Below are 16822 nucleotides of genomic sequence, written 5' to 3'. Positions count from 1 at the left end.
AAATGGTGAAAGATGGTCGAAATTCTGAGAAAAATACGAGTAAGGTACAGGGAAAGGCGAGTAATATACAATATGTACAAGAACCAAGAGGGAAGAATAAGACAGGAAGACCTAGAGACCTAGAACGAAGTGTTCAGATGAAAAGGGATGTAAGACAGGGATGTAGCCTTTCGCCCCTAACGTTCAATCTATACATCGAAGAAGCAATGAGGGAAGTAAACGTACAAGAGTGGGATTAAAATTCAGGATAAAATGTTATCAATGATAAGATTTACTGATGACGTTGTTATTCGCAGTACAAGTGACGAAGAATTGCAGAATGTGTCAAGTCGAATGAACAGTCTAATGGGTACATAATATGGAGTGAGAGTAAATCGAAGAGGACGAAAGTTATGATAAATAATAATAATGAGAACAGCTGGTGATCACGAAGTAGACGAAGTTAAGGAATTCAGCTACCTAGGCAACAGAATAACATATTACCGACGGAGCAGGGAGGACATGAAAAGCAGAATAGTACTTACGAAACAGACATTCCTGACCAAGAGAAGTCTGCTAGTATCATACGTCTTAACTTGAGGAAGAAGCACAGCATTATGCGGTAGTGAGACATAGCCTGTGGGAAAACCAGAACAGTACAGAATCTAAGCCTTTGAGATGTGGCCGGCCAGTGTGGCCGAGCGGTTCTGGGCGCTTCAGTCTGGAACCGCGCGACCGCTACGGTCGCAGGTTCGAATCCTGCCTCGGGCATGGATGTGTGTGATGTCCTTAGGTTAGATAGGTTTCAGTAGTTCTACAGAACAATATTGACAATTAGGTAAGGAACGAGGAGGTTATCCGCAGAATGGACGAGGAAAGGAAAACACTGACAAGAAAAAGGGAGAGAATGATAGAACATCCGTTAAAGCATTAGTGGATATCTTCCACGATACTAGAGGATAATGTAGAGAGTAAAAACTATAGAGGAAGACCGAGATTTGAATACACCGAGCAAATACGTGAGACCGTAGGAGCATTTGCTACTCTGAGATGAAAAGGTTGGCGTAGAAGAGGAATTCGGTGACGAGCCACATCAAACCAGCCAGAAGACTGATGACAAAAAAAACTAAATATTACTTTTTCCCTTTGGAACTCAGGAGTATTCTCTGCAACGTTTTTCATTCAGTGAGTCTAGAAGACTTGTGTAGCATTCACCAGTTGTCCTTTTTTCCTTTGCTGCGTTGCAAATAAAAAGAATCCCTTTGCATCCCAGGACGTACTGGTCATAAACCTTCTAAAAAGTGAAAATGATTTCGCCTTTCCTTTAGTGCAGAGCCTTTAGCCTCTAGTCCCCGTTTTTACTAGTGTCTCGTTTTAATGTGGTTTGTAGGCCACCCAAAGTAATAAAACTCACAAAAGTCAATAGAATTCGTATTAAAATGGTCCTCACATTCGTTTTCACATTTAATTTTTGTCAATAGCCAACATACTATGCATAGATTTCTATTAGCTAGTGCTTCGTACAAAACACACCATCCTTTTCCTTCGGATATTTTTATGTTTACATCTGCTCCATGCATTATCTATTATAATTTTGTTATGAAACAGACATATATAAAATTACCTTATATTCTAAATACTGAACTAAGTTTTCGGTGCCTATAATACTGTTTTCCTTATTTTTGTATCTACTTATATCACTACCACTTAGATCATCACACATCGTCCAGTGCAATATTCTGCCTTTATCAAAGCGAAAATGGTAGGTAGCTGCCTAGCTAAGGGCGCAGTGCTATTCTGGAGGATGGCTGTTCAAATGCCCTTCCTGTCATACAGATTTAGGTTTTCCATGCCTTACCTGAATCACCTATGGCGAACGCCGGGATGGTTCCTTTGAAAGGTGACGGCCGATTTCTTTCCCCATCTTTCCCGAATAAGAGCTTGCTGTCCGTTTTAATGATAGATGTCTCTGCCCCGATTCTATGTTTGCATGGTGCTCTCTTTTCAACCGATATCCTATAAGCTGTTGCATACTCGAACCAGGACATTGGTAATAGCCTTATTTTGTCTTTGAATGTACAGTTTAGCTTTCGTTAGCGGCGGTCCAGAATTCTCGGAGCTTAATTCTCCACGTTTTTTTGAAGTAATCTACAAAAAATAATAGTATTTCCTTAAAATAGTGAAATTCAAAATATATTCCCCAATTTGTAATTCAATACAGAAAACATAAAAAATGTCAAATGAAGCTGTGAGTAACCCATTTGTTTGTGAGTGCATCAAGAGTGCTTAATTAGGCGTCGGAATCTTCTAGCTGGTTTGCGGGGAATAGAAGCTATAATTTTCGTGTATTCTATCGCCCACAGGAATGTTCCGCGAAAGGTCTCTATGCAACATGGACCGAAGACCACAGTGGATGACTGTACCGAAAATAACCGGACGAGCTGGCGCGATGGACAGTGGTCACATCTTCATGCGGAAGGGGGTTCAGATCTGACCACACTTTCGTCAAGATTTGGGTTTTCCGTGGTTTCTCCAAACCGCTCAGCGCAAGTGCTGAAATGGCGTTTTTGGAAAGACGAAACCAATTCTATCTCGATCCAAACGTGTGCTCCTTCTATAATAACTGGCTCATCAATCAAGAGTCAAACCATATCATCCCTGTATAAGCATTTAGCAAGTTTAGGCAACAAGCAATAACCAATAATTCCAATCCCAAAGAAAGCAGGTGTTGACAGATGTGAAAATTACCGAACTATCAGTTTAATAAGTCACAGCTGCAAAATACTAACACGAATTCTTTACAGACGAATGACAAAACTGGTAGAAGACGACCTCGGTGAAGATCAGTTTGGATTCCGTAGAAATGTTGGAACACGTGAGGCAATACTGATCCTACGACTTATCTTAGAAAATAGATTAAGGAAAGGCAAACCTACGTTTCTAGCATTTGTAGACGTAGAGAAAGCTGTTGACAATGTTGACTGGAATACTCTCTTTCAAATTCTGAAGGTGGCAGGGGTAAAATACAGGGAGCGAAAGGCTATTTACAATTTGTACAGAAACCAGATGGCAGTTATAAGGGTCGAGGGACATGAAAGGGAAGCAGTGGTTAGGAAGGGAGTGAGACAGTGTTGTAGCCTATCCCCGATGTTATTCAAATGGTTCAAATGGCTCTGAGCACTATGGGACTCAACTGCTGAGGTCATTAGTCCCCTAGAACTTAGAACTAGTTAAACCTAACTAACCTAAGGACATCACAAACATCCATGCCCGAGGCAGGATTCGAACCTGCGACCGTAGCGGTCTTGCGGTTCCAGACTGCAGCGCCTTTAACCGCACGGCCACTTCGGCCGGCCCCGATGTTATTCAATCTGTATATTGAGCAAACAGTAAAGGAAACAAAAGAAAAATTCGGAGTAGGAATTAAAATCCATTAAGAAGAAATAAAAACTTTGAGGTTTGCCGATGACATTGTAATTCTGTCAGAGGCAGCGAAGGACCTGGAAGAGCAACTGAACGGAATGGACAGTGTCTTGAAAGGACGATATAAGACGAACATCAATAAAAGCAAAACGAGGATAATGGAATGTAGTCGAATTAAATCGGCTGATGCTGAGGGAATTAGATTAGGAAATGAGACGCTTAAATTAGTAAATATGTTTTTCTATTTGGGGAGCAAAATAACTGATGATGCTCGAAGTAGGGAGGATATGAAATGTAGACTGGCAATGAAGAAGAGAAGTTTCTTAGTACAGAGTATAGATTTAAGTGTCAGGAAGTCATTTCTGAAAGTATTTGTATGGAGTTCGGCCACGTATGGAAGTGAAACATGGACGATAAATAGTTTTGACAAGAAGAGAGTAGAAGCTTTCGAAATGTGGTGTTACAGAGGAATGCTGAGGATTAAATGGGTAGATCACATAACTAATGAGGAGGTATTGAATAGAATTGTGGAGAAGAGAAATTTGTGGCACAACTTGACTAGAAGGAGAGATCGCTTGGTAGGACGTATTCTGAGGCATCAAGGGGTCACCAATTTAGTATTGGAGGGCAGCGTGGAAGGTAAAACTCGTAGAGGGAGAGCAAGAGATAATATACTAAACAGATTCAGAAGGAGGTAGGCTGCAGTAGGTACTGGGAGGTGAAGAAGCTTGCACAGGATAGAGGAGCATGGAGAGCTGCATCAAACTAGTCTCTGGACTGAAGACCACAACAACAACAAGCAATAAATCAATCACAACAACAAAAAGCAATAAATCAAGTATTTAGCCAACGTCACTGAATATGGGTGCTACTTACTTCATGACCGTTAACTTTCGTGTTGTATTGACTTACTCTTCAACAATTCGAAATGGAACGACACAATTTCAGAGATTTTACCACTCTCATTCTTTTGTCTGTAGACAGAAGCGGCTAGTGAAAATTTGTACCAAGGTCTGGGATCGCGCCCGGTTCTCCTGCTTACTATGCAGGTGCGTTAGCCACTAAACCACCTTGACAGAGCTGTTCACACAACTGCGTAGACTACCCTGGCACGCCTTCCTCCTCGATCCAAATTCTCACTATCAGTAAAGTCTCAGAAATTGTGTCATTTCGTTTGTATAAACACCTGCACTTGGGTTTCAGGCTGGATCCCCCAGTTAGGTTCGATGCTGAGATGCTATTCCAGAACATGGAGAGCCTCGGTAATTCTGTTCGCGTGTAAGGGCGAATTTAAAGTAGACTGAGGTGTGAACATCTGTGCCAAGGAGGATTAGTGGCTAACGCACCTGCCTACCAAGTAGGAGACCTGGGTTCGATTTCCGGCCTCGGTACAAATTTGCACTCACCGCTTTAGTCTTTATACATAAAATCAATTCAAAATAGGATAGCAGAGCATAGATTTAATACATTCTGGGTAGTGCCAGAACGTTACAAACTCCTTGCATTCTAGCAATTTCCACTGCATTCAGTGCCTTTCCTTAGCGTTCATACATCATTTTACCATCTACTATTCCTATTAAAGGCCAAATCAACCAGCTCTTTTCCTAGCTGCTAGTAACAGTGACGGATAGTAGTCTGGCCATTATAAGGAACACGTAGACTTCTGCTTCATATGCTGGCAGTGAAGAGCTGTGAGATAAGATTCCGAGAAATTTGGTTATCAACAGAGCGGTAGCGCTAACAGGGTCGTGCAGAACGCAGTGCGTACCAATTCTGTTACAAGTAGGTGAGTAAGTTCTGTTTCTAAGGCTCTCTTCTACTTACCGTTACCTGGTACAAAAGCTAAAAACATGAGTTAATTTATTTTGTTAAAACATTGTAAATGGTGAATGGGCCTTTGACGCGACAAATGATAATCAGTGCAAGACTGGCATTCATCTACAATCATGTTCAGAAAAAAAACGACTAGAGATTGTTGTTGTTGTTGTTGTGGTCTTCAGTCCTGAGACTGGTTTGATGCAGCTCTCCATGCTACTCTATCCTGTGCAAGCTTTTTCATCTCCCAGTACCTACTGCAACCTATATCCTTCTGAATCTGCTTAGTGTATTCATTTCTTGGTCTCCCTCTACGATTTTTACCCTCCACGCTGCCCTCTAATACTAAATTGGTGATCCCTTGATGCCTCAGAACATGTCCTACCAACCGATCCCTTCTTCTAGTCAAGTTGTGTCACAAACTTCTCTTCTCCCCAATCCTATTCAATACTTCCTCATTAGTTATGTGATCTATCCATCTAATCTTCAGCATTCTTCTGTAGCACCACATTTCGAAAGCTTCTATTCTCTTCTTGTCCAAACTATTTATCGTCCATGTTTCACTTCCATACATGGCTACACTCCATACAAATACTTTCAGAAATGACTTCCTGACACTTAAATCTATACTCGATGTTAACAAATTTCTCTTCTTCAGAAACGCTTTCCTTGCCATTGCCAGTCTACATTTTATATCCTCTCTACTTCGACCATCATCAGTTATTTTGCTCCCCAAATAGCAAAACTCCTTTACTACTTTTAGTGTCTCATTTCCTAATCCAATTCCCTCAGCATCACCCGACTTAATTAGACTACATTCCATTATCCTTGTTTTGCGTTTGTTGACGTTCATCTTATATCCTCCTTTCAAGACGCTGTCCATTCCATGCAACTGCTCTTCCAAGTCCTTTGCTGTCTCTGACAGAATTACAATGTCATCGGCAAACCTCAAAGTTTTTATTTCTTCTCCATGAATTTTAATACCTACTCCGAATTTTTCTTTTGTTCCCTTTACTGCTTGCTCAATATACAGATTGAACAACATCGGGGAGAGGCTACAACCCTGTCTTACTCCCTTCTCAACCACTGCTTCTCTTTCATGTCCCTCGACTCTTATAACTGCCATCTGGTTTCTGTACAAATTGTAAATAGCCTTTCGCTCCCTGTATTTTACCCCTGCAACCTTCAGAATTTGAAAGAGAGTATTCTAGTCAACATTGTCGACAGCTCTCTCTAAGTCTACAAATGCTAGAAACGTAGGTTTGCCTTTCCTTAATCTATTTTCTAAGATAAGTCGTAGGATCAGTATTGCCTCACGTGTTCCAACATTTCTACGGAATCCAAACTGATCTTCCCCGAGGTTGGCTTCTACTAGTTTTTCCATTCGTCTGTAAGGAATTCGTGTTAGTATTTTGCAGCTGTGACTTATTAAACTGATAGTTCGGTAATTTTCACATCTGTCAACACCTGCTTTCTTTGGGATTGGAATTATTATATTCTTCTTGAAGTCTGAGGGTATTTCGCCTGTTTCATATATCTTGCTCACCAGATGGTAGAGTTTTGTCAGGACTGGCTCTCCCAAGGCCGTCAGTAGTTCCAATGGAATGTTGTCTACTCCGGGGGCCTTGTTTCGACTCAGGTCTTTCAGCGCTCTGTCAAACTCTTCACGCAGTATCATATCTACCATTTCATCTTCATCTACATCCTCTTCCATTTCCATAATATTGTCCTCAAGTACATCGCCCTTGTATAGACCCTCTATATACTCCTTCCACCTTTCTGCTTTCCCTTCTTTGCTTAGAACTGGGTTTCCATCTGAGCTCTTGATATTCATACAAGTCGTTCTCTTATCTCCAAAGGTCTCTTTAATTTTCCTGTAGGCAGTATCTATCTTACCCCTAGTGAGATAGGCCTCTACATCCTTACATTTGTCCTCTAGCCATCCCTGCTTAGCCATTTTGCACTTCCTGTCGATCTCATTTTTGAGACGTTTGTATTCCTTTTTGCCTGCTTCATTTACTGCATTTTTATATTTTCTCCTTTCATCAATTAAATTCAATATTTCTTCTGTTACCCAAGGATTTCTACTAGCCCTCGTCTTTTCACCTACTTGATCCTCTGCTGCCTTCGCTACTTCATCCCTCAAAGCTACCCATTCTTCTTCTACTGTATTCCTTTCCCCCATTCCTGTCAATTGTTCCCTTATGCTCTCCCTGAAACTCTGTACAACCTCTGGTTCTTTCAGTTTATCCAGGTCCCATCTCCTTAATTACCCACCTTTTTGCAGTTTCTTCAGTTTTAATCTACAGGTCATAACCAATAGATTGTGGTCAGGGTCCACATCTGCCCCTGGAAATGTCTTACAATTTAAAACCTGGTTCCTAAATCTCTGTCTTACCATTATATAATCTATCTGATACCTTTTAGTATGTCCAGGGTTCTTCCATGTATACAACCTTCTTTCATAATTCTTAAACCAAGTGTTAGCTATGATTAAGTTATGCTCTGTGCAAAATTCTACCAGGCGGCTTCCTCTTTTATTTCTTAGCCACGATCCATATTCACCTACTATGTTTCCTTCTCTCCCTTTTCCTACACTCGAATTCCAGTCACCCATGACTATTAAATTTTCGTCTCCCTTCACAATCTGAATAATTTCTTTTATTTCATCATACATTTCTTCAATTTCTTCCTCATCTGCAGAGCTAGTTGGCATATAAACTTGTACTACTGTAGTAGGTGTGGGCTTCGTATCTATCTTGGCCTCAATAATGCGTTCACTATGCTGTTTGTAGTAGCTTACCTGCATTCCTATTTTCCTATTCATTATTAAACCTACTCCTGCATTACCCCTATTTGATTTTGTGTTTATAACCCTGTAGTCACCTGACCTGAAGTCTTGTTCCTCCTGCCACCGAACTTTACTAATTCCCACTATATCTAACTTCAACCTATCCATTTCCCTTTTTAAATTTTCTAACCTACCTGCCCGATTAAGGGATCTGACATTCCACGCTCCGATCCGTAGAACGCCAGTTTTCTTTCTCCAGATAACGACATCCTCTTCAGTAGTCCCCGCCTGGAGATCCGAATGGGGGACTATTTTACCTCCGGAATATTTTACCCAACAGGACGCCATCATCATTTAATCATACAGTAAAGCTGCATGCCCTCGGGAAAAATTACGGCTGTAGTTTCCCCTTGCTTTCAGCCGTTCGCAGTACCAGCACAGCAAGGCCGTTTTGGTTATTGTTACAAGGCCAGATCAGTCAATCATCCAGACTGTTGCCCTTGCAGCTACTGAAAAGGCTGCTGCCCCTCTTCAGGAACCACACGTTTGTCTGGCCTCTCAACAGATACCCCTCCGTTGTGGTTGCACCTACGGTACGGCTATCTGTATCGCCGAGGCACGCAAGCCTCCCCACCAACGGCAAGGTCCATGGTTCATGGGGGGGACGACTAGAGATAGGACGTTCATATTCACAGAACATCCACATTAGTACGTTCTGCGGAAATGATTAGCGTTTGAACACTGTCGGCCCGTGGATTCGAAGTCCATATCGATATCGCGGCGCAGCACCAGCTACCAGTAAAATGTACCTGCGGCTCTCGTTGTCACTATACACCAAAGATAATGAATCAGAGCGACTTGAGCAAATGTCCAGGATGCTTCGCGAACCGTAGCGTCAGGTCAGTAAGTTTGAAAGAAACTGTGTTATTGGCATGAGAGAATGTGATGCATCCATCCGAGAAATTGCTGCTCGTGTGCGATGTGGTGTTCCGGCAGTGCGTCATATGTGTGCTGAATGGTTCACCGATGGCCATAGAACGCGACGAGATGGGGTCAGGTCACACTACGCAGACCAGCCTCCAAGAAGATCGACAGCTGATCCGAATGGCTTGTAGGACAGCTCTGTGTCCTTCTAGGCTCTGACGCAGTAGTGAACAGTATAACACACCGTACACTATCAGGGATGGCAGTCCGTCGCCGTTTATTACGGCACGGATTACGTGCGCGTCTTTCACTTCTTCACCTACCCTTGACGAATGTGCAGGAACATGCTGGACGGCAATAGTGTGTGGAACGACGTCACTGTGGACAGGAATGGCATCAGATAGTCTTTTAGGACGAATACAGGTTCTGTTCGTTTGAAAATATGGCCGGATTTTCGTTCATCGCAGACAGAGGGAGTGGCATCACAGTGTCTGCATTCGCACAAGACATACAACCCCAACTCAATGCCTTATGGTGTGGGGTGCTATTGGGTACATTTCGTACGTGTCCAGGACAATATAACCAGTGTGACCTATGTGAAAGACATCTTGCAACTCGTAGCCATACCCTTTCTGCTAAGAGCGCCAGACGCAATCTTTCAGCAAGACAATGCAAGACCATATGTTGCTGCATGAACACGTGGCTTCTTGGTGTCACAGGATGTCAGCCTTTTGCTCTGGCCCGCCAGATCACCAGGCTTGTCGCCAATCGAAAATGCATAGGATAAGGAGAAACGACGGGTGAAGCTCTGTGACCCAATGTCAACCAACACAGATGAAATATGGAACCAGGTGAATGCAACATGGGTGGCTATATCACAGGACGCCATTCGTGTCTTATGCGCGCCGATGCCGTCACGCATGGAACAAGTTATCAGTGACCATGGTGGACCCTGTGCCTACTAGGCAGCAGGACACATGTTGGACCGAGGTGCAGAATTTACTAATGTAGATGTCCTGTGAAAATGGACGCCCTATCTCTAGTCGTTGAAGGTGTTCTGCTTTTCCTGAGCGTGTATATACGTCTGCATACGTAGGTTGGAACTTAAATAGTGGCAACACTGCTGTGGAGACACTACGCAATGGAATCTACTACTGTCGCTGATAGCACACGTTGCTGACATACCTACCTTGCTTCCGATCAGATGGACTCACCTGTCCCACGTCACCGGCGTGTGCACAATCGAGGAAAACAGTCGCTTGTGATCGAACGGTCTAACGTAACGGTGTTACTATGTTTTCGAAACAGGAACAACTGAGCTGGATCAAGATTGAATGTGCCAGAGGTCGTACAGCACGACAGTGTCATCAAGGTCTTCAAGAGGCGTGCGGGGAATCGGTTTTGCCGTACAGAACAGTGGCACGTTGGGTAAAAGCCTTCAACGAAGGTCGGCAAACTGTGGCAGACATGCGTCAACACTCGCACCACAACGATGGGTTGTCATATTAAATTTGAGAACACGCAAAAGGAGCTTGTCAAAATATACAAAACAAGACTGCTGAATGAGCCAGACCTAGATAAAAGCGAGGGAAAATACTAATAATGAATGGTACACTGCTGTGAGGGTAAATGCCGAAAAATTAGCTAACGTCTAGGGCAGGCTCATCCAAGAATTGCGCCCGGCGCGGGCGCAAGACAGTGTAGTTCAGCGCCCCGTCCGCGACCGTGTGTCGCTAGTGTCGCCTTAGGAGCGATAGAGAGAGAGAGAAAAGAATTAATTTTATGTAAGGGATATAGAGTCTCATTCTTACTGTTAGTAGTTACAAGTAAGTATTTTTTGTTATACTTCGTGTTACAATTTTTTGTATCCCTTTTCAGAGTTTAGAAATCGGATCTTTAGCTTGCTGTTTTGTACGTAATAATTTTAACTGACAAAGTTTGAAAACTTGTTATACTTCGTGTTACAATTTTTTGTATCCCTTTTCAGAGTTTAGAAATCGGATCCTTAGTTTGCTGTTTTGTACGTAATAATTTTAACTGACAAAGTTTGAAAACTTATTAAAATAGAATTAAGGTTATAAAGCTCTTTTATTCTTACAGCCAACATTGTTAAAGAAGACAATTAACATTTTACACGTTTTTCTTTTCCGAGGAAACGATTTTGTTTAGGCTTGGTACAATACTCCGTGAGACTGCTAACCTTTTTATTGGTCAAATTTTTATCGCCAAGGAATGAACGGTTCTTAGTTTTAGGAAGTTACACATAAGAAAGCGGTCCTTCAGGCGGATATGGCACTGTAGGTCAATCAGCTCTAGTTGAAGCACTTGTGAGGCGTCCTCTGCCCGAAGGGAAAACGGGCGAACAAATATCGGCTGGCGTTCGGGCGGTCCGCACGGCACGGCTCGGCCACTGCGACAACATACGAATTCGCCCGGGGCGCTGGCCGCGGGCGATCGTGGGCGCTAGCGCCCCAGGGGCACGGTTTGGACGAGCCTGCTCTAGGGAAAGTACTATACGTACACGGGAAATATCATCCAAGAAATAATACTCTAGTATGCGACCAAAACATCGAGAATGGAAGTAATCTGAAAAATAGCTTACCAGATAACATCCTGTAGGATACATTATACGATCCGGTAGGCAATAGCCGTATAAAACCAACGAAGAAAAACCTAAAATATCGTGTAATGTGCGTACTTCTGCCGGATTGCTAACAGTCCGATGTGGCGTAAGCAGCCCACGATACCCAGCAGTACACTGGATGGCCACGGTGCCAAAGAGGAAAACAAACTACACACCAACTGCTGTAAGGAATAAATCATAACTAGGAAAACAACTGAAGGCTTGGATAGCATTCCGTAAATTAAAAAATCTCTAGTTTATTGTAGGTACTAAATTAAATATACTGATGTAAAGCAGATTATATTTTATTTTTCATTTTACACCTACAATAAGGCCTTATTTAACGTTTATATTCCGTTTCTGCACTTCGATGGTCATCAGGGCTCAATTCGAAGTGGTGCTCATCACTAAAGATAGTTCTACTCCAGTCAGTGAAAATCAAGGGCGAAGGGCCGGCCGGTTCTAGGCGCTTCAGTCTGGTTTAAGTAGTTCTAAGTTCTAGGGGACTGATGACCTCAGAAGTTAAGTCCCATAGTACTCAGAGCCATTTTGAACCAGGCCGAAGGCGTGTTTGGAGACACCCTGGATAGCAGTGCAATACCAAACTGGCTGTCGTCCGCCATATGGCCCAACAACTAGGAATGATGGTCTCGGGTGCCATTTCTGTTCATAGCAGGACCCATTTGGTTGTCATTCGTGGCACTGTTACGGCACAGCCGCACGTGGCCCACATTCTACGCTCCGTTTTGTTGTCCATCATGGCGAGCCGACCCGGGCTTACATTTCAGCAAGATAATTCCGGCCACATGGGTAAAATGGTTTCTACTGCTTCTCTTCGTGCTTGCCGCAACCTTCCTTGGCCAGCAAGGTCGCCGGCGTTCTCTCCAGTTGAGAACTTTTGCAGCATGGTGGGCACCGCCCTCGAATCATCTTGGGATTTGACGATCTAACGCTCCTGCTGGAGAGAGGACATCCAACAACTCCATCAATCAATGCCAAGCAGAGTGACTGCTTGAATAAGGACCAGAGGTGGACCAAAGCGTTATTGACTTGCCCAATTTTTGTAGCTCTTCCCCTTGAATAAATCATCAAAATTTTTTCTGACAAAATCATTTGTTTGTCTGTACATGTACATCACGTCTACTGATTTCCGTCCCATTCGGATAAGGCCTTCGTGGTGCCTCTTTTTTTTATCTTAGAGTATACTAATTAGAAAACTATTCGTCTTTTGACATGTAAGTTTTGCGTACTTGTTGTCAAATATAGTTCTTGGGGAAAAAACATTTTCGAACTCATCGAATGAGTTACACTAAAACTGGGAAGTTTCGATTCTTGACCTGTTCTGGAAATATTTCCGCGGACACCCATGGATGTGTCCCGCCTATTGCACCAGAAGCCTACAACCACAGGTTCTTCACGGAGTACGTACGAGCAGCGCCTGTCAGATTCATCAGTTCTGGATGGATTTCTACATCTACTTCGACAGCCACACTCTGAAAAGCGCTTGAAGTACAGATTTCATTTCACCACATATCAGGGTTTCTTCATGTTCAGTTTGCGTGAAAGAATAACTACTTAAATGTCTGCATGCGAGCAGTAATTAGCCTAATTTAATCTTAACGATCCCTGAAGCTGCCCTCTGTAGGGGACTGTAGTATATTCCTTGAGTCGTCGCTTAATGCTGGTTTTTGAAACTTTGTACGTAGTCACCCGCGGAATGGTTGGCATGCCTCTTCCATCGCCTGCGGCGGTCGCCCGTGGTCTGTCCTTCATTGCACACGTTCGGTATCCCCTTTTGGAGCAATATTTTACGATGGGTTGCAGAAGTGTTTAGTAAGCGCTCTGCATTGTAGATAAACCGCACTTTGCCAGTATACTACAAGGTAATCGATGTCTACTACCTCCTTTATCCACGAATAGGCGATATCAACATTGCATTTCACGAGGATTCAAGTGTCAGCGTCGGAGGAAAGCAGACGTGGGTTCCGGTACCAGACTCTGAAGCAGGCCTGGGCATTCTGATGTTAGAAGTCACTTAACTTCTAGAGATTGACCAGATTTCCGTGGTGGCGATGCTGATTTGAGATGTGACTTCAGCTCTTCAAAGGATAAGTGCTGTCCTGAGAAGTGAGATGATATTTTCGGTTAGGTTTTGTTCTTATTGAGGCAACAAATCCGAGGCGCCTGTTTTATTCAGTTTAACTTCATTTAAATTCACTAAATTCTGTACCCTATGTTCGTGAATGGATTTTATTGCACCTAAACGCTTACTTTGAAATAACTGCCCACACAATGCCGACTGGGTGGTATTCGCTTCTTTTGCATGCAAAATTAACCCATTTCCTGATATTAATGTGCTGAACGAAGCAGTTGTTTTTAGTCCTGCCAATATGTACTAGCCTTGTGACTCTGATTATTAGAGATGATGTTAGTGAATTCTTTTTATTTTTTATTTTATTTTATTTTGTTTTATTGGGAGCTCTGATGGGGAACAGTACAATTCATATGAATAACGAAAGATACTGGAACACTGTGGTCATTAAAATCAATACAAAATGTATAAATCCAGCAGAAGACTGACCTCAAGTTGGTATACGAGTGGCACACAATTGCTCTCGCCCCCTGAAGTAGAGCACAAAAGGCCGGGGCCAAGATAATTCCATTTTACAGACAAAAATATCTATTTAAATTATAGGAAAAAAGATATATAAACGTTGCTGCACTAACGCTTTACATAAGAATGATTACTAAAAATTCATATTCCTCCAATTTTCACATTAGCTGAGTAATTAGTACTTCTGCACCAAGTTGCACTAAAAGTCATTCAACTGACTATGTCATACTTTTATACAAATTTGATTTTGGTAAATTTCCACAAATTCCATATTCAATTCTTCTGCAAAGCTAATTATTGTTTAAATTAGGCGGTAGTAAAAATCAAAGCCACCACAAATTCTCTCAGTAACATAACACTAAAACTAGATTTTATCCGTTATATTCATAGTGTCCAAATCATCTTAAAACTACACGACACTCACAATGCAAGCAGGAGACACATCGCACACTGCGTTAGTCCTCCTTCTGAGCTCCATCAATATTTGTCATTTAAGCTTCCGACTTTATTGGTTGTGATACAGCATTAGATATTGTTGTGATACAGGAATGAGTACACAGTGTTTAACGCACTGAAGATTTCGCCAATAAATTAAATTTTAACAAAATTTTACTCAACTAAGGGGAAGCTGTGGGGAAGCAAGAGGACTAGAGATTATAAAAATCCTAATGAGTCAGTATCAAATGCTATCAACTGTGTCCCTCACTTGCTCCTCCTTGCGGGCCTGCAACTGAGATTATGATGTATTCTGCCATAATATCAAAGGATACTGGATTAAGGATTGTATTTTCCCTCATTCATGTACCAACCTGTGCAGCCTTGCACAATTTAATTTTTCAACCTTAAGAAGTAACGAACCAGCACTGTAAATTGAAGGCATCTCACCCTATTCAAATAATTCAGACCTCCAAAAGATGATACAATGTTAGCAGCGGATTTTGATGTCACAGAAGTGCTCTTGAAATGTTCCTTCTCATTCGTCGCCTCAGAGCCTCTGTAGTGTCTGGAGGAGTCTTGTCACGGCCGCGGCAAAAGACCACGAATGAAATGATAATTAAATCGAGACCCTAAGCTGCCTTCGGTGGCTCAGATGGATAGGGCATCTGCCATGTAAGCAGGAGATCCCGGGTTCGTGTCACGGTCGCTGCACACATTTTCAACTGTCCCCGTTGATGTATATCAACGCCTGTCGCCAGCTTAGGGTCTTGATTTAATTATCATTTCATTCTAAGCGAGCTGCGTGGTCACCAATTGTATCTGTTCTTTCGGACATGTCCGAAAGATCAGATACCATCTTCACAAAGACCGCGAACTCTTAGCGCCGCGCGGTTCGCGAGACAAATCACACGCAGTATTGCTCCGTAGACTTCAGCCGGAATGTTTGGTGGTGGAAGGGAATAATTTCCGTTCGCTCTTGCACACATGCTGTTAAGCTAAGTAAGGGTATCCAGCCTCCCTTTGACCCGAGAGACTGGATTAAATTAGGTACTTCGCCTATACCACTAATCAATGTCCTGTAGCAACCCAACTTCATTCAAATAAACTTGCAATGCCGCCCAGTTGATGGACAACGAATATCAGAGTCAGTAACTACACCGACACCTACTAGTTTGTACTGTCTCCTCTGAAAACAATACATTATCGCATCCCACAGTTCAAATTTCCATTGGGGCAAAACCCAATTTATTGTTTTCTAATAACTCTCACCAGCTATGCTTCTTTCGGTTTACAACACTTCCAGCTAGCTAGATGCTCCATGCTTGTATGAACCAGTTGTCTCCTAACCTGATACGCATTATTCGACGATGATTCGTGTTTGACGTAAGTCGGACAATTTATTGACCCTGTAGCACTTGAAAATTTCCTAAGGCTGAAATCTAAATAGTGAAGTAAACAACAGTTTGACACTGTGCGATGTATGTGCCAACCAAGGACGCTATAATCTTGCAGAGAGATATGTACAATACAATCATCTCTGATTTTTGTTGTTATCCCGAATGTTAATTATTCTGACTATTGTTCTTCGGACTATTGTTCTCGTTCAAATTATCTTTAAACTACGACAGCTCTATAGATACATTGTATCAGAAGGGAAAAAAGAACTCGTCTCAATTGCTTAATAGGTGACGCTCGAAATTAATTAAACTTCTACAATTACATACTCATAAAGAGAGTTCTAGATATCTGCGTTGACGTGCATTTGGAGAGACGCTGGAGACGTGGCGAACGAACTCGCGATCACCGGCGATTCTTTACAGACTCAAGAACTCGCAGGTAAATAGCGTTAATAGTGTTTTACCAAGATTTCGTCACTCAACATATTTCGCAAACAAAGAGTTTGGTCTAATTAACAGTACATCACTTGAAAGCCAACAGTGCAAACCAATATCTCGTCCAAATGATGTTCAAACACAACATAAAATTACATAACACATCACAACAAATAATATATCAGTCGTATGTTTCTTTCGTCAGAGTGCAGCAGTGAGCGATTGAAACGGACAGTGTTACTGCGTCCCCTTGCTGTTGCGAGATAGGTTCGGTCACAGCTTCCTGCAAGCAGAAGGAGTCAATGCCGCCAAGATTCGTAGTTCATTGTGTCGTGTGTATGGGGACGGAGTTATGAGTGACTGTGTTGTGAGGGAGTGTTGCT

This window comes from Schistocerca americana, chromosome 4 (genome assembly GCF_021461395.2).
Source record: "Schistocerca americana isolate TAMUIC-IGC-003095 chromosome 4, iqSchAmer2.1, whole genome shotgun sequence".
NCBI lineage: Eukaryota > Metazoa > Arthropoda > Insecta > Orthoptera > Acrididae > Schistocerca > Schistocerca americana.
This window is presented reverse-complemented; position numbering follows the sequence as displayed.